This window comes from Narcine bancroftii, chromosome 5, assembly GCF_036971445.1.
Source record: "Narcine bancroftii isolate sNarBan1 chromosome 5, sNarBan1.hap1, whole genome shotgun sequence".
Lineage (NCBI taxonomy): Eukaryota > Metazoa > Chordata > Chondrichthyes > Torpediniformes > Narcinidae > Narcine > Narcine bancroftii.
The window spans coordinates 8,915,560-8,938,316 of NC_091473.1; the positions used below are offsets into that span (position 1 = coordinate 8,915,560).

General features: G+C 46.0%; 1 protein-coding gene across 14 annotated transcripts in view; it reads right to left on the reverse strand.

Moving 5' to 3' along the window:
* LOC138763089 (plexin-B1-like) overlaps positions 1-22,757 on the reverse strand; it is a 300,451-nt gene that overhangs the window by 108,974 nt on the left and 168,720 nt on the right. For 13 of the 14 annotated variants that reach the window (XM_069936701.1, XM_069936698.1, XM_069936695.1 and 10 more), the window contains one exon: positions 16,974-17,059. The gene's annotated coding sequence lies outside the window, so the exon portion shown is untranslated. Of the gene's footprint in view, positions 1-16,973; positions 17,060-19,151; positions 19,233-22,757 lie in introns of those variants that run through there. The other variant, XM_069936704.1, reaches the window with a different exon arrangement.

Genomic DNA, 22,757 nt, shown 5'->3' on the forward strand with positions numbered 1-22,757 from the left:
AGATAAAATTTAGGGGGTTGACTATTACACATTGCTCGGGGTGTCAGGAGCTTGGATGGGTGGGCGGGTGGCTGGGTCAGGGGGCTAAGTGGGTGTTCGAGGTGACGGGTGCTCCGCTGGGCAGGTGGTCGGGGCCTAGGCGGGAGTGATGAGAATTTTGCCGATTGTTTGTTGAATGACTATGTTAATTTCTGTTCCGTCTGCTCAACTTCTGGGATACCTGTTTGAATAAAATGCATTTGAGTGCTTTTTGAGGCAAGCGAAGGAGTGTCCCTGCAGAGTTAGTCGCAGCATGTGGATCTACCCTTTGCTTAGGGAAGTTCATCCAGCAACCATTAGTCCATGCACTGTTCTTTGCCAATTAGAAAGTGGGCAACGCTCTTTGGGGCATGAATCCAAGTTTCCAGGTCAGGGCCTAGGCAGGTGTCCGCTTTTTGGGACCCAGGTGGGAGTCCGCTGTCGGGGCATTGAGAGCTTGGATGGGTGGGCGGCCTGGACCTAGGAGAAGGCCCCTGGTCAGTGTGTCTGGAGGTCCAGTGGACAGGTGCCCTGGGCCTAGACAAGAGTCCTCGGTCGGTGAGTCGGGAACTCCAGTGGATGGGCAGCCGAGGCAAGAGTTCGTAGTTGAGAGATCAGGAGGTCAGATGGGAAACCAGTTGGGGCCTGGGCAAGAGCTGCAGTTGGGAGGTCAGGAGCTGCTCAGATGGGAGATCAGTCAGGGCGTGGGTAAGAGTCCACCTGACCACGATCTCTTGCTGAGGGCCCGGCTGCCCACCCATCTGACCTTCCAATGCCCCAACTGCTCTCCCATCCAAGCTCCTGATGCTTCGATTGCAGACTCTTGCCTTGGCCCTGGCTGCCTGTGTGGTGAATGTCTGCCAAGCTGCCTATCTCCCCCCTCTCTGGCCAGCCTTGCTGTATTAACATTGGCTGTGCATTATCTCTACTGTTAAGGACATTCCCCTTGGATATAAGTATATATGCATCTATTGTCTTTCATTATTGTACTATGGGTTTCTGCTAATAGAGGCATGATTATTGTTTGACCACATCGTCTTTGTCTACTTTATCAACTGGCACTTCAATCTGCCTATCCGAGCTCCTGATGCCCCAACCTCTGACAATTGCAAGCCACTCCCACTAAACCTGCCACCGTCAGCCAATTCCTGTCTCAGCCAACACATTTCTAGGACCTGCACATTCCATGTCAAAGAACCGCATATGGTGCACAAGCCATGGTTTGGTCATCCTGGTCTAAAACATGGACTCGCCCAGCTACCTGGCAGATTGGGAGGTGACGGATGCTGTCCTGGTGGTTACCAAGGTAGTTGGAGGGCAGCATCTCCACCCCCACCTCTTTCATCCAGGACAAATCTTCCAGGGTCTGCAACAGAGTCTCCAATATTTGCATTCTGGCACTTCCTGGTTCTGGCTTGTTGCCCATGTGCGAAACGTTGGCTACCCTTTACTTCCCATGGATGCTGTGTGACCTGCTGAGTTTCTCCAGCACATTGGTATATTGGACTCTACACCTCAGCAAATACAGACTTTTTTTTTTAACTCCACTGGTATTTTCTGCCTTTTGAAACTAGATCCCTTCCTTCAAAGCTGCTATTAGGGGGTGCCCCAAGCTCCAGGACTCTGCCCAATTCCTTTGAACCAGGGAGTCACTTAAACAATCCTGGCCTTGTGCTCTTCAACACATTCCCTTTGTCCTCTCTCCCCCAACCAACACTGCAACTTAACACTATAGTAAAATCTGATGTAAAATCACTATAATAAAGTCACCGGCAAAAATATCGTGGAAAGTAAATAGGTAAAAACAAAGCAAGTTCAAAATTGGTGCCCCCAGCGATCAGTTCGCCAATCCATGCAACACGTAATCTCAATCCACTGGCAAATTCATTTATCCGGCATCTACCACAGGTGGCGGATACTGGTGGGGCGGGGGAGGGGGGGTTTCTTACTACAGCTTGTTTTCCAGTTCAAAGGAAAAGGTTTTTGACCAGAAATGTTAGGAGATTTTCTCTCTCCGCAGGTGCTACCTGACCTGCTGAGTAAACTCGGCATTTGTTGATGCCGTTTCTTACGTTTTGGGCATTGATCAAGCAGTGAATATTATGCCTGCCGTGGCTCTTGGAGAAATTTGCATTGTGAACCTGGGAGCAAATCTTGGTCCAGTGTGACGGAGCATTTGAGGAACCAGGAACGAATTTTCCTGCAGTCGACTACAGGAAAAGGGTTCCGTGAGAATTAGACTCAAGATCTTTCTTGAAAACTGTCACAATTTTGATGTCCGAGTTTCCACTACACGCGGTGAAGCAAGAAAATCTGCAGACACTGTGATTGTAGTTTAAAGTGCAGGAGAAACTCAGCAAGTCACACAACATCCTTTATGTAGCAAAGATAAAGACACATAACCAATGTTTTGGGCCTGAGCCCTTCAAGGCATGAGCAAAAACAAGGCAGGCACCTGAAGAATATGATATTGGGGGAGGGAGGTAGGAGCAGGGGAAGAGCAAAGGGCTACAGGCAAATGGTCATAGGTGGGAGAGCACGAAAGAAAAAAGCTGAGAAGGGGGTGGGATAGCTCTGAGAAAGGAGAGGGTGGGGTGGAGAGCTGGAGAAAAGGAGACAGAGGGCTTAAATCCTGCCATATCAGATTTATGTTTTAGATGTAGATCTGAGATTGGAACTCATTTTTACATTCAACTTGGCAATGTCCTACAGCAGTGTTTGTCAGCCTTTTTCTTTCCACCCTCATCCCACCTTAAGCAATCCCTTATTACTAATCACAGAGCACCAATGGCATAGGGATTACTTAAAGTGGTATTTGAGTGGGAAGAAAAAGGTTGAGAACCACTGTCCTAAAGTTAGACAAGTTTGGTTAGGGGTTAGGTGATTTTTTTTGGAATGAATTACAGGGTCAAATTCCCACAAGACCCGATGTGATTTTTATTGAGTAATGTCAATGGCTATAAGGCCAAAATTAAATAGTTATCAAACTGAATTTGTGTTAATTGCTTTAGCAGCCTTTAGGAAATGTATAGCGATATCCTGGAAATCAGATATCGATTTAGGTATGGAAAGATGACATTCAGAACTTTGTCGTGGTATACCATTATTTTATCTGCGAGGTAAAATATCATTTTTTGGAAAAATACAGAGCACATATTTACAAAAGTTTGGTTTGCATGTATTATTGCCTCTCTGAAGACCTGACTTCTTGCTCACCTCCAATAGACTTTATTGTGTAAATGTTTTCTTGACATTCTCCGGATTTTTTCTCTCTTTTTTAGAGGTAGGAGAATGAGAGGATGGGGTGGGATGATATACATCACATGTATAATTTTTGTGGAAACAATTTTTGGAACTGAATGTAATGTAACTGTTATTTTGGTTTAAAAAATTTATAAATTTCAAAAGAAAAAGCAGAACAAGAATTATTACATCACCTATTGTGTTCGGGACATCAAATTCTATAATTATAATAAACAATTAAATCATATTATGTCCAAAAATAACACTGAATACAATGAGCCAGATAATACAGGTAAAATTCCGTGACATATGATCATGTTGTTATGTGATTATGAGCCCTCATCAGTAGTTAAACTCCCTTTACTTATTTGTTTTAATAATAAAAATTTTCTTTTTTAAAAGTTCTCCCTCCTAATCTACCCCCTCCCTCTAAACAAGGTTATCCTATACAGGTAGCCCTCAACTTACGACCGTAATGGGGATTGGTTGTAACTCAGATTTGCATGTCTTAAAGCGATTTTTCTCAAAAAAAATTTAAACAAATGAAGAATCCCAGCATATTTTTTTTATTTGGAGAAAAAAAAGTGGGTGTATGTGCAGGTGGACGAAACTCATGTTGGTCATAAGTTGAGGACCAACTGTATATTGTAAATATGAATCGAATAACGGCCCCCATATGCCAGACAGGGAATTCCTGGAGTGTCCACACCACCTCAATAATAATCCATGAACAGGCCCCACATATTCTGAAATTCGCACTTCCATCCTTGATATTGGATCTAATTTTTTCCAAACTTAAATTCAATTTGGGTGGAATTGAGGAATGGGAAAGGGGAAGTTACAATTATTATAGACCACCGAATGGGGAACGCGAATTAGAGGAACAAATTAGTAGGGAGATAGCAGATATTTGTAATAAGCACAGGGTAGAGATTGTGGGGGATTTTAATTTTCTGAATATTGATTGGGAAACCCATTCTGTGAAAGGGCTGGATGGGTTGGAGTTTGTAAAATGTGCACGATAGCTTTTTACATCAATACGTGGAGTTATCAACTAGAGAGGGAGCTATGTTGGATTTACTGTTGGGGAATGAAATGGGTCAGGTGACAGAGGTATGTGTGGGGGAGCACTTCAGGTCCAGTGATCATTAGCTTCAAGGTAATTATGGAAAAGGATAGGTCTGGGCCCAGAGTTGAGGTTTTTGAGGAGATGCGAAAGGATTTATAAGGAGTGGATTGGGACAATTTGTTTTCTGGGAAGGATGTAATAGAGAAATGGAGGGTCTTTTAAAGGAGAGGTTTTAAGAGTACAAAATCTTTATAAACCTGTTAGGTTGAAAGGTCACGTCAAAAGTTTGAGAGAATCATGGTTCTCAAGGGATATTGGAAACGGTTTAAAAAAAGAGGGACTATTACAATAAATATAAGAAACAGGGGAAAAAAGGAGATGTTTGGGTACTATATTGAATGTAAAAAGAATCTTAAGAAGAAATTAGAAAAGCTAAAAGAAAGTATAAGGTGGCTATAGCAAGCAGGGTGAAAATAAATCCAAAGGGTTTCTTCAAATATGTAAATAGCAAAAGGAAAGTGAGAGATAAAATTGGTCCAATAGAGAATCATAAAGGACAAATGTTTGTGGAGCCAAAAGAGATGGGGGAGGTCTTGAACAATTTATTTTCCTCAGTATTTATTGAGGTGAAGGATATTGAACTGTGCAGGGTAACGGAAGCAAAGGGGGTGTATATATATATATATTGTATATATATATATATATATATATATATATGGGGTTCTCCTCCAGGAAAAACAAGGACTGGTTCGACGAAAACAACCAGGAAATCCAGGAGCTGCTGGCAAAGAAGCGAGCTACCCACCAGGCTCACCTTGCAAAGCCGTCCTGGCCAGAGAAGAAACGAGCCTTCCGTCGTGCATGCAGCCATCTTCACCGCAAACTCCGGGAGATGCAAAATGAGTGGTGGACTAGCCTCGCCAAACAAACCCAGCTCAGCGCGGACATTGGCGACTTCAGGGGTTTTTACAAGGCTCTAAAGGCTGTGTACGGCCCCTCGCCCCAAGTCCAAAGCCCGCTGCGCAGCTCAGACGGCAAAGTCCTCCTCAACGACAAGATCTCCATCCTCAACCGATGGTCAGAACACTTCCAATCTCTTTTCAGTGCCAACCGCTCAGTCCAAGAATCCGCCCTGCTCCAGCTCCCTCAACAGCCCCTAAGGCTAGAGCTGGATGAGGTCCTCACCCGGGAAGAGACATATAAGGCAATTGAACAACTGAAAAGTGGCAAAGCAGCAGATATGGATGGAATCCCCCCCAGAGGTCTGGAAGGCTGGCAGCAAAACTCTGCATGCCAAACTGCATGAGTTTTTCAAGCTCTGCTGGGTCCAAGGAAAGCTGCCTCAGGACCTTCGCGCAAACTGAGGAACTACTGACATGGTCTTTGCCCTCAGACAGCTCCAAGAAAAGTGCAAAGAACAAAACAAAGGACTCTACATCACCTTTGTTGACCTCACCAAAGCCTTCGACACCGTGAGCAGGAAAGGGCTTTGGCAAATACTAGAGCGCCTCGGATGCCCCCCAAAGTTCCTCAACATGGTTATCCAACTGCACGAAAACCAACAAGGTCAGGTCAGATACAGCAATGAGCTCTCTGAACCCTTCTCCATTAACAATGGCGTGAAGCAAGGCTGCGTTCTCGCACCAACCCTCTTTTCAATATTCTTCAGCATGATGCTGAAACAAGCCATGAAAGACCTCAACAATGAAGACGCTGTTTACATCCGGTACCGCACGGATGGCAGTCTCTTCAATCTGAGGCGCCTGCAAGCTCACACCAAGACACAAGAGCAACTTGTCCGTGAACTACACTTTGCAGACGATGCCACTTTAGTTGCCCATTCAGAGCCAGCTCTTCAGCACTTGATGTCCTGTTTTGCGGAAACTGCCAAAATGTTTGGCCTGGATGTCAGCCTGAAGAAAACTGAGGTCCTCCATCAGCCAGTTCCCCACCATGACTACCAGCCCCCCAACATCTCCATCAAGTACACAAAACTCAAAACGGTCAACCAGTTTACCTATCTCGGCTGCACCATTTCAACAGATGCAAGGATCGACAACGAGATAGACAACAGACTCGCCAAGGCAAATAGCGCCCTTGGAAGACTACACAAAAGAGTCTGGAAAAACAACCAACTGAAAAACCTCACAAAGATTAGTGTATACAGAGCTATTGTCAACACTCCTGTTCAGCTCCGAGTCATGGGTCCTCTACCGGCATCACCTACGGCTCCTAGAACGCTTCCACCAGCGTTGTCTCCGCTCCATCCTCAACATTCATTGGAGCGACTTCATCCCTAACATCGAAGTACTCGAGATGGCAGAGGCCGACAGCATCGAATCCACGCTGCTGAAGATCAAACTGCGCTGGGTAGGTCACGTCTCCAGAATGGAGGACCATCGCCTTCCCAAGATCGTGTTATATGGCGAGCTCTCCACTGGCCACCGTGACAGAGGTGCACCAAAGAAGAGGTACAAGGACTGCCTAAAGAAATCTCTTGGTGCTTGCCACATTGACCACCACCAGTGGGCTGATATCGCCTCAAACCGTGCATCTTGGCGCCTCACAGTTCGGCGGGCAGCAACCTCCTTTGAAGAAGACCGCAGAGCCCACCCCACTGACAAAAGACAAAGGAGGAAAAACCCAACACCCAACCCCAACCAACCAATTTTCCCCTGCAACCGCTGCAACCGTGTCTGCCTGTCCCGCATCGGACATGTCAGCCACAAACAAGCCTGCAGCTGATGTGGACATTACCCCTCCATAAATCTTCGTCTGCGAAGCCAAGCCAGAGAAGAAAGAAGTGATTAAGAAAGAGGTAGTACTGGAGCTTTTGAAACATATAAAGGTGGATAAGTCTCCAGGTCCTGAACCCAGGACCTTGAGGGAAGTTGGTGAGGAAATAGCAGAGGCTCTGGCAGTGATTTTTCAAATCTCATTAGAGACAGGTATAGTGCCGGAGGATTGGCGTGTTGCGCATGTGGTTCCTTTGTTTAAAAATGGTTTGAGGACCAAGCCTAGCAATTTGACGTCTGTGGTAGGTAAATTGATGGAAAGCATTCTTAGAGATAGTGTGTATATAAGTATACGGAGGGACAGGGTCTGATCAGGGACACTCAACATGCGTGGAAGGTAGTGTTTGATCAATCTTGTTGAATTTTCTGAAGAGGTGACTAGGAATGCTGATGAGGGTAGAGCAGTGGATGTTGTCCATATGGGCTTCAGTAAGGCTTTCGGTAAGGTTCCGCATGGGAGGTTAGTTAGGAAGGCTAAGTCCTTGGGTATTAATTTGGAGATAGTCAAATGGATTCAACAGTGGTTGGAAGGAAGGTGCCAGGGAGTAGTAGTAGATAATTGTTTGTCATGATGGAGGCCGGTGACAAGCAGTGTACCTCAGGGTTTGGTATTGGGACCATTGCTGTTTGTCATATATATTAATGATCTGGAGGTTGGGGCGGTAAATTGGATTAGTAAATATGCAGTTGATTCTAAAATGGGGGCAATTGTGGATGATGAAGAGGGTTTTCAAAGATTGCAGAGGGATTTAAACTGCTTAGAGGAGTGGGCAGAAAGATGGCAGAAGGAGTTTAATGCTGATAGGTGTGAGATTCTTAATTTTGGAAAGAAAAATCAAAGCAAGACGTAGTAAATGGGAGGGCATTGAAGAATGCAGTGGAGCAGAAAGATCTAGGAATAATGGTGCATTGTTCCCTGAAGGTAGGAGCACATGTGGATAGGGTGGTGATGAAGGCCATTGGTATGCTTGCCTATATAAATCACTACATAGAATATAGGAGTTGGGAAGTAATGATGAAACTGTACGAGGGATTGGTGAGGCCAAATTTAGAGTACTATGTGAAGTTCTGGTCACTGATTTATAGGAAGGATATTTACAAGATTTACAAGTGCAGAGAAGATTTACAAAAATGTTGCCTGGGTTTCAGCATCTGTAATATAAGGAAAGATTGAGCAAATTAGGTCTTTATTCCTTGTAACGTAGAAGGCTGAGAGGGGATTTGATAGACATGTTTAAGATAATGAGAGGGATAAGATAGAGTTGATGTGGAAAGGCTTTTCCCATTGAGAGTAGGAGAGATGGATGCAAGAGGTCGTGGGTTGAGAGTTGATGGGGAAAGCTTTAGGAGTAACATGAGGGGGAACTTTTTTACTCAGAGAGCGGTTACTATGTGGAATGGGCTTCCGGGAAAGGTGGTGGAGGCTGGGTCAATTTTGTCATTTATGAAAGAGATGAATAAGTATATGGATGGGAGGGGGATGGAGGGATATGGGCAGAGTGCTGGTAAGTGGGATTAGAGGAGAGTACTTGGATCAGTGTGGACTAGAAGGGCCAAATTGGCCTGTTTCTGTGCTGTAATTGTTATATGGTTATATGGCTGGGGAAGAGAGGGAGAGTCTCTCTCTTTTACAGAGATGGGAAAGTCGTTAATTCATACCAGGATTCATACACAGTTGTCGGCAGAATCACAAATGGCAATGAGGAAGCGTGCAGGAGGGAGATAGATCAGGTCATTGAATGATGTCATGCCAACAACCTTGCACTCAACGTCAGCAAAACGAAGGACATGGTTGTGGACTTTAGGAGGAAGTTGGGGGAATGCGACCCAGTCCTCATCGAGGGCTCAGTAGTGGAGAGAGTCAAGACTTCAAATTCCTGAGTATCAACATCTCCGAGGATCTGTCCTGGAGCCTCCATGTTGATGCAATCACAAAGAAAGCTCGCCAGCAGCTATACTTCGTAAGGTGTCTGAGGAGATTCGGTATGTCTCTGAAAACTCTCAAAAACTTCTACAGGTGTACCGTGGAGAGCATTCTGACTGGATGCATCACTGCTTGGTATGGAGGCGCCAACTCTCAGGACAAGAATAAACTCCAGAGGGTTGTTAACTCGGCCTGCGACATCACAGGCACCAGACTTCACTCAATTGAGGATATCTGCATGAGGCAGTGTTTTAAGAAAACAGCCGCTAACTCAAAGACCCCCAGCACCTAGACCATGCCCTCTTCACTCTGCTACCATCGGGAAAAAGATACAGGAGGCTGAAGACAAGCACTCAGCGGCATAAGGACAGCTTCTTCCCTGCTGCCGTCAGATTCCTGAATGATCAATGAACCAAAGACACTGCCTTACTTTTCATGCACTATTTTTAAATTTTTTTTGATAGTAATGTTGTAAGATGGTTATAATATGAAGGTTTTCTCTGTGATGTTGCCGCAAAACATCGAATTTCATGACTTGTTCATGACAATAAATCCTGACTCTGAACTTCTTCTGCACCATGTTTCAACACTTCAGTGGGAACTTTGGCTGCTCCAAAGGCCATCTGGTTTTAAGCTGTTGGTGGTCTTTTCAACTAGGTGCAAGACTGCAACAATGCCTTGGGTGTAGTGGAAGGCACCAGTGGAATGGTGTCAAGAAAACTTGCTCAGAAGACTAATTCTTGATTGAGGGAAAAACACTGAAATGCTCAAAGGGCCTCAGATTTTGATAAGCTTGTCCACCTTTCCTGAATCTTTATCAGGCCCCTAGCTCTTCTCCGTCCTTTACAGTGCCGAGGAATCCACAGCTTTCCTGGTCATCGGCTGGTTCTGGCATCCTTGTGCTGTGTCGGTCTGTTTGTGTGTCATGCCTGTATGTGTGTGGACCGGAGAACACTGTTCGTCGGGTTTTAAATAAAAAAATTTGACATACCGCACAGTAACGGGCCCTTTCAGCCCATGAACCCGTGCCACCCAATTAACCTGACCCCCAGTACATTTTTTTTGAACTGTGGGAGGAAACCAGAGTCCCCCAGGGAAAAGCCACGCAGACACCGGGAGAACGTACAAACTCCTTACAGACAGCGCGGGATTCAAACCCTGGTCCCGATCACTGGCGCGGTAATGGCATTGCGCTAACAGTGCAGCTGGTACAATTGGATGGCAAACACTTGGTTTCCATCCACTGTCACCAGAACACATCAACAGAACCCAGAAGGAATCTTTGCCTGCTTTCATTGTTTGAGCAAATTCTAATCTGCCCAGCTTTCCTTCCAATGTGTTGCAACACAACCTTGTTTCACACTGACTGCTCACAATGCCCAGACTTTGTAAATCTAGCACCAGCATCAATGGATATTTGCCAGATCTAAAGGGCCGGGTGGTCACAAGAACTCATGTTGGCGTCACCTGCCAAAACACCAGCCAGCTTTGTTTTGTGGCACAGCCAATTTTAATATCAGGCAACAGATGGACAGTGTATCATAGAACACTACAGCATGGAAAATGGGCCATTCAGCCCTTCTAGTCTGTGCCGAAACACCATTCCGCTAGTCCCACTGACCTGCTCCCACTCCATAATCCTCCAGACCTCTCCCATCCATGTACCTATCCAATTTATTCTTAAAACTTAAAAGTGAGCCTGAATTTACCAAGTCAGATGGCAGCTCGTTCTACACTACCACCACTCTGAGTGAAAACTTTCCCCCTAAACTTTTCCCCTTTTACCCTCAAACCATGTCCTCTTGTATTTATCTAATCTTAGTGAAAAAAGCCTACTCTCATTTATTCTGTTTATTCCCCCTCATAATTTTGTAAACCTCTATCAAATCTCCCCTCATTCTTTAAGGCTCCAAGGAATAAAGTCCTAACCTGTTTAATCTTTCCCTGTAACTTAACTCCTGAAGACTCAGCAACATCTTAGTAAATCTTCTCTGCACTCTTTTCATCTTATTGACATCCTTCCTGTAGTTAGGCGACCAGAACTGCAGACAATACTCTACATTTGGCCTCACCAGTGTCAAAAACATACATTATTTTGAGGGAGTCTTCTGAAAGCCCAAGGTGGATTTTTACATTGCTGGCTCGTGCAAACATTCTTACCAAAGTAGGACATGGATTACAGTGAGAAATGCAAAGCAATCCTTTGCGCCAACTTGAACCTGAGCCTCCAAGATGGATTCAGAGTACTGACAGAAACAGATGTGGATCTGCCACATTCACTCATGCCAAAATCTAGGAAAGCAGGCAAAGTCCTACATTAACATACTATAGACATCCCAAAGCACCTTAATGCCGCACAGTCACTGGCGTTATGTAGGAAAATGTCATAGTCTTGGGCCTGAATTTTGACAGATGTGTCCTTTTGGATGGACATGAAAAAAAAAATCACTTGGCAACAGTGAACATACAGGAATGTATTCCCTAAGGCTTTGGGCATCTTTGGCCAACGTAACCAAATGCAGCTTCACCGATCAGTTGTCCCGCCTGAGGTGTGTGTGAACTACATTTGGCCTAGCTGGCTCCTGTGCCTGCTGGAGGGGAGCCAGCTGTCCACAAGCTGCAGCATTTCAGTGAAGCTCTAAGCAATGTGGTGACTGCGGTTGTTGGAAGCAGCAACTCTCTCAGAAGCAAGAGGGGACACTCTTCCAACAGGTCTCAATTCACTCTTTGTGTGTGCCTATGCCTGCGTGTGAGGCTCTTTGCTGAAATACATCAAGTTCTAACCAAGAACATAGTTAAAGGTCGGGTCTGATTGGGTGATCATGAAGAGATCCAGATCATGGTGTGCAATATCGCTTTGTTGGATGCCAGTACCTCTAGGACACGAGTGCAATTCTAGGGCTGCCATCCGTGCTGATGGGAAGTGCAGGAGAATGTCACATGAGGTTATTACATCAAAGAATGAGACAGATTACACTGCTGGGAACCCAAGAATCTACGTCTGGTGTGCCTTATACATAACTTCGAGACCATGCTGTGTGTTCCAGAGGGAAAAACAGAGGAAGAAAACAAACTCATACTGTCCCAGATAAAGTTGTTCTTTTGAGCTTGAAGTTGTCGAGTGGTCCTTTTTCAAAGTAGGACTCATCACATATTTTTGGCAACGAGGCAAACTGGTTTTGTGGAAGCGTCAATCCGTTTTGAACTGGAGCTGTGCGTTTGGATGGCTACGTTTGGGATTATCGGTGAATTCGTGGAAGGAAATGAAGATTGGCCGGAGGATGAGGAAAGGTTGAGGCACTTTTTCTGTGCTAATCGAATTACTGAAGAGGCTAAGAAGTGTTATCACATTGATGTCTAACTGTCTGTCTTTTATGGTCTTATTTAGTTAGGGTGCCATTTGGTCGCAGGGAGAAGGCAGGAGACCAGGGGTTGAGTGGAAGAATACATCAGCCATGATTCGAAGGGCAGAGCACACTGGAAGGACTGAATAGCCTGATTATGATCCAACATTTCACGATCTTATGGACTCTCTTTCTATACATGGACAAAAGTGAAGGGAGGAAGGGGAGGAGGCAAATCCAAAGAGTGGAAAGTGGCAGGATGGACACATTTTTAAAAACCAGGCAAACAAATGGGAAATGGCCCAACTCAGGAAAAAAGGGAACTTAGCTTGGACTTTTAAATCGCTACTGGAGACCATGGGATTGAGCAATAGCTAGGCTGACCCTCAAGCAGTAACTGGAGAAGGAACAGTGCTGTTGGACCCCCAATGAAATATTGACTTTGGCTATTGGAATAGGGTGTGATGGAACACTGAACAATGCTCATTGTTTATCTGACCACAAGGCTAGCTTATTGAAGGGGACTGTGTTGAGAATGCTGCAGTAGGTATGGTGAGTGTTGCAGGGCAAAGTGTATTATTGGAAGCACCTCAATAATCAAATGGGAATCAAGAAAGTAGAGGATTGTTTTGATGTTAATAAATGTATTACTTTTCAACGAATGAAAGAGAAATTTAATGCCCCTAATAATACTCTTTTTTGTTATTATCAAGTTTGGGCTTTCTTGGTTGACAAGTTATGGCATGATTTAATATTACCTAGGCAGAACGAATTAGAAATATCGATAAGTAAAGGGGGTATCAATAAGTTTATTTCAGAGATGTATAGATTACTTCAAAAATTTGCTCCCAGGTTAGGAATTCATAAAATCAAGATTAAGATGGGAGGTTGATTTAAATAGACAAATAAATGAAAATGACTGGAAACAATGATGTACAGAAAGTATGATGAAAATTATTTATGTTAGATTGTAGCGAGGTCACTACGGCTACAGCTAGGCTATAGATCTCGGTTATAGGCCTAAGGCTGTAGCTCGAATCCACAGAAGACACACACACACACACACACACACACACACACACACACACACACACACACACCAGTAGAGTGTATTCAACACCGAGTTTATTCAGTGGCAGCTCTGCCTTTTATGGTCAGCTCAGTAGCGTCACCACCGGGGCGTGGCTTGAGGGGGTCGGCTGCTGATTGGCTACCTCGGATCCCTGGGCACCAATTGGGTCCTCTGCAATCTACCAGTGGTGATTGGCCAGTTTTACCGCTCTGCTGGTGGTCTATGGAGACGGGTGTTTCAGCCCGCATGATACTTTGCTGGTCGCCACGTTCAACGGCCATTTCCTGTGTTGGCCCGAGACGCGGGCCACAGGCTGCCACAAGATATTGATTAGTTCAAAATAATTTTTTACGTCAATTACATTTATCTCCTCAAAAACTAAATAAGTTCAATTTAACATTATCTGATTATGTTTTAGATGTGGCCAGGAGGTTGGTTCCTTTTTTCACTCTACTTGGGAATGTTCTCGGGTAAAACCTTTCTGGTTACGGGTTAAAGATTTTTTGGAGAAAATACTAAAAGTTAAACTCCCACAGGATCCAATGCTCTTTTTGTTGGGTAATATTAAAGTGGTTAGTATTAAACTACGATTAACTATGTATCAAATTGAATTTTTATGATTGACTTTAGCCGTTTCTAGGAAGTACATAGCCATTACTTGGAAATCGGGTACGGATTTAGAGATGAAGAGGTGGTATGCAGAATGGTGTTCTTGTATTCAACTTGATAAAATAACAATCTATGTAATAAATATCTTTTTTTTTCTTGAAAGTATGGAGCCCATATTTACAACATCTTGGTTTGAAGATGTAAGAGACCCTTGCAGACCCGTCCCACTGGTAACTCTCAACTTCATTAGTATATGCATTAAATTAATAATTTTTATTGACCTTTTTTTTTAATTAGTTACGATTAGTGGGTGGGGACTGGGGAGGGTAGGATAGATGAGAGGTGGCATACACATGTATTTTCTTTATGTATACTTTTATTCAATATGTATGTATGAATGTGGTTTTAAATTTATTAAATAAAATGTTAAACTAATAATTTAAGAACAAAAATAATGTGCAGAAAGTCAAAGCTGTTCTCTCGGTCATCATCAAGGCCCCGTAAAGCTGGAACCAGATTTTTGTTACCCATCCCCCTTGTAATAAAGACAAAGATTCCTACCTCATCTTCCCCACATTACACTTCTATTTGTCCACGTACAATGACCCATCTACAGGCCTTCACAATCTGTGTCCAACTCGCACCCGGTTTCCTACCCGGCCATCTTTGTATCAATTGGCCAATCCACAAGATAAAGGAACAGAAGCAGGCTATTCGACCCATCGAGTCCGGTCCGCGACCCCACCCTGAGCTAAACCATTCTCACATCTTGTTCCAATTTACGGCCTTTTCCCTGACTAATTAGATACCTGTCAATCTCCCCCAATGATTAGACCTCCACAGCTGGAAGTTTCACGAATTCCACAAATCCACGAACCTCTGGCTCAAGAACTTTCTCCAGAAGGTTATGTTCAGGAAATCTGCCCACCACATGGATTTTTAACAACCTGCTCTTTTCACAGGTCATGATTACAGCTAATTCCTTTCTCCCACACCCCAGAACTATTTGAAATTTAAAAAACCTCAGCTGACCCAATGGGATTCAAGTTTACACAAAAATGCTGGAGAAACTCAGCAAATCACGCAGTGTTCTTTAGGTGGCAAAGATGAAGATTCGTAACCGCTGCTTCAGGCCTGAGCCTTTCATCAAGGTATGAGAAAAAAGTAGGCAGGGGCCTGAATCAAATGGCAGGAGGAGGGGTGGGGGAGTACATCATGGGTAAGATTAACGTGGGAAAGCACAGGAAAACAGCTGAGATGTGATGGGGGAAGGGACAGTTCCCTGAATGGTGAGGGTAGGGGGGTGGAGAGATGGAGCAAAGGAGGCAGAGGGAGTAGGAATGGGGATGGGAGAAGAGACAGGGGAGTGGCCTAAAGGAAACGAGGTCGATGTTAATGCCATCCATATGGAGAGTGCCCAGACAGAATATTAGGTGTTTCTCTGCCAATTTGCAGGTAGCCCCAGTCTGGCAATGCGCGAGAACATGGACAGCCATGTTGGCAAGGGAGTGGGATGTGGAATTGATATCGGTGGCCACTGGGAGATCCACACTATTGCTGCGACAGAGCCAAGGTGCTCAACAAAGCAATCTCCCAGTCTGCGTCCAGTCTCTCCAATGCAGAGAAGGCCACAATGGGAGCACCGGAGGCAGGAGATGACCCCCGCAGATTCACAAATGAAGTGTTGCTTCACTTGGAGGGACTGTTTGGGGTAATGAGGGAGGTGGTGTGGATGCAAGTGTGGCCCTTCAGGGGTAGGGACCAAGGTGGCGATTAGTGGGAAGGCACGAGCGGATGGGGGTGTCACAGAGGGAGCAAGCAGTCCCTGCAGAAGGCGGAGCAGAGAAGTTGTCATAGGTAATGGAACCTCGTCTCACACAACTCCACAAATCAATCACACGGATGCAAGAAATTAGGAAGAGCTGGGACTTTTCTCTTTGGACCGCAGAAGGATGAGAGAAGACTTGATAGAGGTCTACAAGATTATGAGAGGCTTAGATAGGGTGGACAGCCAGCACCTGTTTCCCAGGGCAGGATTAGCAAACTCCAGAGGACATGTGTACAAAGTGAAGGGAGGGCAGTTTAGGGGAGACATCAGGGGTAAGATTTCCTTTTATATGGAGAGTTGTGGATGCCTAGAATGCCCTGCCGGGGATGGTGGTGGAGGCTGAAACATTGGGGGCATTTAAAAGATTCTTAGACACATGGACAAAAGGAAAATAGAGGGTTATAGGGTAAAGAGGGTTTAGTACTTTTTTTTAAAGTAAAGAATATATGGGTCAGTGCAACATCAAGGGCCTGTACTGTCCTGTATTGTTCTATGTTCTATAATGCATAGCAAGGCGTGACAGGCAAGCCCAAAAATCCAAAATTAGATTCCATTAACTAATCAACAGGTGATCCAGAAACATCAAATTTAGTTTTTATATTGTCTGCATTTGTTAATGACTTGGAAGGTCCAAGGCACCCATCAATTTGATGCTTGGTCTCAGAACAGTCCAATCAGCTTCCCCATAACCTGTTCTCTCTCACCAGCCCAATCGGCCAACCCCAGTTCTTCTACTACTCCCCCCAATCCCTGCCTCACCCCAGGATGTGGGAGGAAAGCAGCAGATTCAAGGAGAACTGCACAAGGTCTCAGGGAGATTGTAGGGCAGGTGAAGTTGGGGAATCCAAATGCAAACCACGACCTGCTGCCAAACCATCCTGTCCACAGGCATCAAAGTGAAACTCCCTCACAGCACATCCAAAATAGTCCTGGGGAAATCTTGCATTCCAGTATTGCTCACAGCTGGGAGGTAGATGATCGAGCCAACCCAGTTTGGCGATCAGTCAGCCTCCCCTTGCCATTCCCAGCTTTATTTTCCTTCATTATCCCGAGAAAGGAAGTTTTGCTTACCATTTGTCTCTCCCCTACTTCCGGACAGGTGCATCACCCCTGCACTGCCCGACTTGTCATTGGCGCTGACCCCCACGCACAGAGATCTGTAACCAAGAAAAGACAACATTATGGGGTTTTGCAGGAACTCACAAAGCCAAATCACAAATCCTTAGAGTTTTATTCCCCCTCCCAAAATGCTGAAAATAAAGCACTGCAAATGTGAAGCAAAACAAGAGGTGTTGCACATCAGGCTAGGCTAATCCCTGGAGAGATGAGAGAGTCGTAGAATCATTAGGTGCTTTCAAGCTGTACAATGGGGTTAACCAGAGAGTTTGCCCAGTTAGCACCCCATTCACAAGGCAGCTTGAAAGGCTCAGACCCGGTCAGCATCGTCCAACGTCAACCGGGTCCCTGCCCTACCTCAGGGAACCCAGTTAAACTTATCTAGGTCGCGTCCACCGACGGCTTGAAAACGAAAATGGCAGACCCAATTATTCCAGTGGCATCAGCACTTGAATGCGCGCGTCACCAGGCAGCAGGTTAGTGCCCAGTTCAAGGAACTTAGCAGTGCAGGTCAGGAAAGGGGATATTAGATCGTGGTTTAAATGTGCTTCCCAGGAAGAGTAAAATCTTTTTACTTCATTTCATCCAGTGAGTGCGTCATCATGGGTGGGTGGGGGGGGGGGGGGGCGAGAACCCCCTTAAATCGCTGGGTTGGCGATTTAATGGGGTGATCCCCTTGAAGGTTAAAAGGTGCTGGGAGAATCTTCAACCCATTAAACGCACCTGGCTCCCAGGAGAGCCACGCAGGTGCGACAGTCTAAAAGCGCCTATTGTGAAACACAGCACGGTAACATGCTCTAGGGTCCAGCAAGTTAGCGCCAATCATTTTACACTGATCCAATTATATTCTCCTGCTCTCTCATCACTCTCATCTTACTGATGCAAAACACTGCCCCTCGGGCCCTGTCGTAGAGACGACTGGGTCAGCAGAAGTCCAAAATTCCAGATGGCAGAATTTGGCCTGTCTGAGCATTGGATTTTTTGAAAATTTTCAAACGTTTTAAATTTGGTGGGCTTCTGTGAGCATGCGAGTGCGCATAAGGCACCACAGATGCACAGCTGCAACAAGTGACCATGCTGGTCGACTTTATTTTTCTTTCAACTTGTTAGCTTTGATGAGTGAACTATCCAAATTTACCTGTTCATCTCCTTATTCCTCCTTCAATTTGAATTTTAAAAGTGCTGTCCGAGATTCTGGAAAATCCAGACCGACCCAATCCCAGAGCAGTCCAGATTTTAGGACTTCTACCATACCAGTCGGTCTATACATCAGGACCCAAGGGGCGGTGCTTCACATCAATAAGAATTCATGAGGATTCTCTTTCAGTCACTGATTAACTCGTGTTAATTTCAAGCATCAAGTGCCTGCTGCACAACATATTAATCACTTGCCTGTGATTGGCCAGCATAGATTTTAATAGGATTATATTGAACAGGTTAAACAGGCTAGAACTTTATTCTCGGAGCGTAGAAGAATGAGGGGAGATTTGATAGAGGTGTTTAAAACTATGAGGGAGATAGAGAGAGTAAATGTAGATAGGCTTTTCTCACTGAGGGTAAGGGGGGGAATACAAACCAGAGGACATGGGTTAAGGGTGGGATGGGGGTGTGGAACGAGCTGCCAGCTGAAGTGGTGAATGTGGGCTCCATTTCAACATTTAAGAAGAATTTAAAGGTAAAGGTTCCATTATTCTCACAGAATGTAACATCCGTGAAATTCTTTGAATTTTGTCTACCGTAAGAGAGAGTCGCCACTTTGTCCAGCGCCCCTCGCAGAAACCTGGTGTTCCCAGGCGGTCTCCCCTCCAAGTACCGACCAGTCCTGAGCCTGCTTAGCTTCTGAGATCCGACAATCTCAGGCGTATGCAGGCTATTAAGTGCATGGATGGGAGAGGTATGAAGGGTTATGGACTGGGTGTAGGTCAGGGGGACAAGGCAAAAAAAGTTCAGCACGAACTAGAAGGGCCAAAGGGGCCTGTTTCTGAGCTGTGGTGTTCTACGGTTCTATGTACGGGGATGACACTGGAAACGACAAAATAAAGGTCCCAGGATCTAGCCAAACCAGCAATATTATGCCTTGCCATTACCTTCAACTTTTTTTAAAATGTCCATTAAGAAATCAAATGGCCTCACCAGTGTTGTAACTTAATTGAGGGAACCAAACACATGCCTCAATCCATCTCACCACTGACGTGCTTCCTTGAAGTGGAGCAACTGGCTAAAGGGCAGAGGCCAAATCTTGAGCCAAAAAAATCTGCTGGAGAAACACAGCAGGTCCGATTAGCAACAGTGGGAGAAAAATGGTCAACGTTTCCAGTCTGGACCCTTCACTGTGACTGTGGGCTGAGCAGGAGACAGGGGAGGAGGGGTGACGAATGACAGACAAATGGGGAGACAGAGGCAACTGATTGACAAATGCCAGACAAAGGGAGATAGATTTTTTTAAAATTGTGGTCATGTGAAGGGAGATGAGTTGGATAGAGTGGAGTGAGAAACAGCTGAACAGAGGTGTAAAGTGCAGACAAAGGTCACCAGTACAGGAACCAGCAGGGAATCTGCTGAGTACTTCACCAGTACAGGAACCAGCAGGGAATCTGCTGAGTACTTGAGCAGATGGGGATTTTTTTTGCTGCAGATTCCAGCACCTTGTCTTTTATGCTTAAGTGGCCTTCTAGCTGAATTGATCAGCGGTGAGACTGACTCAAGCTCCCCATCATCAGACAGAAGAGCGGGGCTGGAAGAAGCTGGAACAGGCAGCGTGGAAACCCAGGGGAAAAAACTTTGGACTTCTGCAGATGTATCATCTTGCAGATGGAAGGAACTCCACATGCTTGATCCTGCAAGCCAGTGTCCCTCTTCACTAATTTTGTACCCTTGTCTTTCTTTCCCTCCTCCTTCAAGAGATCATTTATTTTTTTCCACAGTAACCAGATGTTCTCTGGTACAGGTGGATGGAACCGGAGAACATGACAGCACAGAAACAGGCTCTTCATCCCATCTAAACCATGCCAAACTATTATCCTGCTGTGCCCCAGTGTCCCGCACCCGAACCAGAGGACTCCATTCACCTCCCATCCATGTTACTATCCAAATTTTTCTTAAATGTCTAAATCAAGTCTGCATTCACCCTTCAGCTGGCAGATCGTCCCACCCTCCCACCATTGTCTGTCCCTTGAATGATCCTTTTATACATTTCACCCCTGTCCTCCAGTTCTTATCTCACCTAACCTCAGAGGAAAAAGATTATCTATATCCCCTCATAAATTCTGTATACGTCAAACCTCCCCTCAGGGCATCAGGATTCAGAGGCTTTCATGTTCAGGTGTAAGACTGAGGAAATGACAACTTCCAGCAAGGTCACAGTGGTTCTCAACCTTTTCCTTTCCACTCACATCTCACTTTAAGTAATCCCTATGCCATCAATGCTCTGTGATTGGTAAGGGATTGCTTAAGGTGGGTGTGCGTGAGAAGGGAAGGTTGAGAACTACTGCTCTAGACCCAATTGTTACTGAAATATTTTGCTTGAGAAAAATTGTCATTGGCCCATTTCCTTTGGAGTTCTGAAACCGTGCACATAACGAGTCAATTAGGGATGATTAAAACAGTGGTTTCCAAACTTTCCACTCACATCCCACCTTAAGAAATCCCTTATTAATCACAGAGCACCAATGGGATAGGGATATGGTATGTGAGTGGAAAGAAAAATTTGAGAACCAGTGACCTAAGACGTTATACCAGGCCCATTCTGTTCATTCAGACAGGCGGGAGTAGGGACAGAGATAGAGAGACATTAATTCAGTCAACTCTTCTGTACCCTCGGACAGCATGGCATCTCGAGCATTTAACTTAAAGCAGCTCTATTAAACCAAACAAGGGCAGCAAGGCTAGTGCAATGATTAGCCCAGTGCCAGCGACCCAGGTTCGAATCCCGCGCTGTCTGTAAGATGTTTGTCAATTCTGTCCGTGTCTGCGCAGGTTTTCTCCAGTTTCCTCCCACCCTCCAGAAACATATGGGGACTTTAGGTATATATTTTGGCACCACAGGCTCTTGGGCCAGAAGGATGGGTTAGTTACCCTGCTACAGCTCCAAATTAAATTTAAATTAAAAAAAAATAACAGCAGATGGAGCAGCAAAACAGCAGCCATCTTCAAAATTACATATGAGACAGACCGAGAGTGCGAGTGAACCAGAGAAAGTCAGAGAGAGAGAGAGAGAGAGAGAGAGAGAGAGAGTGTGTGTCACAGAGAGAGTCAGAGAGACAGAAGGCTACTTCAGGTACATTCTCCGCCAAAAATGCGCCAGCGGAAGCGGCCCTTCGAATTGCCGTTCAGGTGGCAGCACTAAAAGCGCAGCGCTGGACACCTGAAGGGACAGCTGCACAGAATGCGCCTCTGAGCGCACTCCAGCACCTGTCCCTTCGGGCTGTCAGGTTTGGGATGGCTGGCTGTCAGAGCTGGGATAGCCGTCGCAGGGTATCAGCGCGGGAATGTCCCCACACTGACACCACTGCCCAGCTCTCTCAATAGCCTGACAGGAGTCCCCACAATGTGGGGTGGCTGCCTCAGGCCATCAGCGCCAGGACATCCCCACATTGATACCACCACCCAGCTCTCCCAACAGCCCAACATGAGCCCCCACACCTACACCCCCAACAGCCTGACATGAGCCCCCACACCAACAGCCCACGCCGGCCTCCCCATTGTGGGGACCCATGCTGGGCCATTAGCAGAGCAGGCATGGGGACTCACGCCGGGCCGTTGGGAGAGCGGTATAGGGACGTCCCCACACTGACAGCCCGTGCCAGCCTTCCCACAGTGTGGGGATCCATGCTGGGCCATTGGGAGAACAGGCATGGGGACTCACGCCGGGCCGTTGGGAGAGCGGTATAGGGACGTCCCCACACTGACAGCCCGCACCAGCCTCCCCACGGTGTGGAGATCCATGCTGGGCCATTGGGAGAGCGGGCATGGGGACCCACACCGGGCTATTGGGAGAGCGGGCATGGGGACCCACACCAGGCCATTGGAACCCACGATGAGCTGTTGGGAGAGCTGTGCAGTGGCATCAGTGTCAGGACATCCCCATACTGACAGCCCGCGCCAGCCTCTCCACAGTGTGGGGACCCACGCCGGGCCATTTGGAGAGTGGGCATGGGGAGCCATGTCAGGATGCTGGGAGAGCTGGGCAGCGGCATTAGTGCAGGGACGTCCCCACGCTGACAGCCCACGCCGGCTGCCCCTGTCCTGACGTCCCGCACTGGTGGGGTGCAGACAGCTGGAAGGGGAGCTGTCAGGTGCTCGCCAGCTGACTGTCATCCCCTTAGCGGTTGCATTCATGTGCGGGGGGGGGGGGGCCTCAGTACTCTGGCGATTATCCCTCCTGGAGGAGGGTTATAATGTTCGCCTCGCAGGTACCTCCTGCGCTTTCAAGTGGCCTCCCGACAGCCACATATTGGCATAAAATGCGGCTTTGCAACTGGGGATTTTGGCCACTTGAAAGTGCCTTAGACAGAGAGAATCAGAGAGAGTCACAGATAGCGTGTCACAGAGAGAGTCAGAGAGACACACACACAGAGACACAAATAGAGACAGAGAGACAAACTGATAGGGACCAAGAGAGACTGAGAAAAGGTGGGTTTTGATAGTTTGGTGATTTAATGACAACCTTCATACTGGAGACACAGAAGCAGAAGCTGGGGATTTTAAATTCAAGTAATTATATAGATTTGCAGTAAAAAT